This window comes from Macadamia integrifolia, chromosome 5 (assembly GCF_013358625.1).
Source record: "Macadamia integrifolia cultivar HAES 741 chromosome 5, SCU_Mint_v3, whole genome shotgun sequence".
NCBI lineage: Eukaryota > Viridiplantae > Streptophyta > Magnoliopsida > Proteales > Proteaceae > Macadamia > Macadamia integrifolia.
Window position 1 is genome coordinate 35408094 of NC_056561.1, and position 2738 is coordinate 35410831.

The window sequence follows — 2738 nt, forward strand, 5'->3', positions numbered from 1 at the left end:
AGATTTTAGGGACGAGTCTATGGCACAATGGTCAAGTTACAATGTTGTACTATTGCAACATATTGGTCATAGGTTGAAAACTTGCAACATTTGTCCCTCCCAGACCTTGTAGTAGCGGAAGCCTCGTGCATTGAGTTGTTCTTTCAATCTTTGCATCAGGCTGGCAAAGTTTTTCCCTTAAATAAAAATCACTCTTTAACTATACCCAATTCAACCTTCACATTAGGGTATTAATCGAGTTTTCTACCAACATCCAGTGTTAAAAATTAGCAACATCAGGCTTACACTAAAACCAAGTGGAGATGAATTCATCACTCCACTAACTAGAACTAGTATACTTACAACAAAACCTAATGCTATTTCTTAAGCAAAAAACACATAATACTTTATCGTAACATACGAGGGTAAAATGGTAAAAAAAAACTTGGTAATGGCCTTTCAAAGGAAAAATGGTTCGATATGGCTGATCTCCATCAGTATTGATATCTGTATTGGTCATGATCAATATCAACACCGATATTTTCACTATCTTAGGACCGTTATAGTTATGACTGCTGTTCATCGAGGCTTCGATCGTTGATACTGTGGACTAAATACTGCTTAAGCGGTGTACACACACACATATATATATATATATATTTTTTATTATTATTATTATTATTTTGAATTCACATGAAAGGAACATATACCAATTGCTGTTTCAATACCTTTTTTGTGTAGTTTCAATACCTTTTGGTTACACACACACACAAAAAAAAAAAAAAGCAGATTTGTAATTTATCTAAAAATACTAAGATAGTAGAGATTTGGTGGGTAACAAATATCAGAATATCTTTCATAAAAAAAAAAAAAAAATCAGAATATCAGATAGCGGTCTACAGCTGTAAAGTGCAAAAAAGGAAAATAAGATTAGTTGATTTATCCCATTCTAACCAAACTGCCCCTAAGAAGACAAGCCAAGTACTAGCTGGAGGAAAGGCTGTCAATTGCATGTTTGGCTTCAATTTCTTTTTGCATATCAGAAAAAACTTTCTATTATACCAAAGGAAAGCAAACCCAAAACTTAAGCAAATATAAAGAATCATGGCCTTTTTTTTTCATAGATAGAAGGGGAAGTAGATAACAAGCATGGGATTTTTGCGCATTATAGCCCATCAACTGTGCTAAATAGTTGTTTAAAAGATCAAGTTTTTCTTTAGCATCGGTGAAGAGATTCCTTAATTCATTGTTGTTTGATGAGACTCTTACGGGTAAAGATGACTTCATACAATAAGGGGGATAATTACAATTTTGATTTCCTTTACATACAAAGACGTTGGTTGAATCCAATTTAAATCAATGGTGATGGGCGTTTCTAGTATTAAATCTATTGACATAGCAACCATATATTTTGGGATTTGGATATTTCTTTCTTGATGTGTATATATATATTCGCATGGCATCTCGATTAAATTATCTTAATGAATTATTAATTAGTAATATGCTTGTGCGAGATAATTTATTTAACATGTTATGATATGTCAAAAAAAGAGACAAGGGGATTGGGGTGGGCGGGAATTTAGGATTTGAGAAGTTAATGTAAACCCTTGGTCTATATCTTAATATATCCCCATGATATCTCATTGACTTCTTGCTTAATGCATAAAAAGCTCCACATGATTTCAAGAGAAATAAAAGAAAATAAGCAAGTAAAGCGAAATAAAAGACAAAATAAAAGATGATAACTTTTCAACCATTGCCTACTAAAATGATTGGGAAATCAATTCTCAAAAATATCAAATTTGGTTATTAAATTTACGAAATGCTACAATGAAATTCTTTGAATTTTGTAGGAAAAAAATTATTTTATTTAAAAAATATGAAACTATATTTAGTAAGAGTTTAAGGTAATTGTACCATTACGAGTACAAAAATGTTCATTTTCTTTGTAAATTTGATTTCTTTTCCTTCCCTTGCTACCTTATGAATCTATATATATTCCTTAGGAGGGGCATTATCATCCAATACTTTGATAGGTATTTGATGAACCAACTAGGAAAAATTTATCATAATAGGAATTCATATATCATTCCATTTCAAAAATAATTAATCAAGGCACTGTATATAAGGAATGAAAGAAATAAATGTTGATTAACCAATTAAGGGGAGTTTACCATAATCTATTTTCTTAGTAAATTATTTCAATATATATATATATATATATGCTTTCAAAATAGTTTTAATTAAGACTCTTATGAGGAAATAATATTTTCTCATAAAGTAATTATACCATTGATTCCCAATTTCTAATGTCTTTTGGAAAGAAAAAAAAAATCTTATAAATGAACGAAAACTCCTAAATATTTTTTTTTTTCAAAATAGTTTCTAAATTTTCTTAATTAATTATTAAATTTTTTTTTTGGTAACTCCTTTCTTAAAAATAATTAGCTGCTGATATTGGAAAAAAAAAAAAAAAAAACTCACATACAAGACAACGTTTAAAACCTAAATTGGCCAAAATATTCAAACTTATAAAATAAAATGCAAAGGCTCTTATTTCACTATCATTGACCAATATTATATTCCACGACCCACCACCGACCTCTTTTAATTTGAACCTTTCACCATCCTATAAAAAACTGTTATAATTAAACTTTTATGATGAATGAGACATTCTATTTTCACTATTAATCAAGGGATTTTGTTATTGACATTATCCGTAACATTATTTTTTATCTTTTTAGTAAAGTATACTTTTT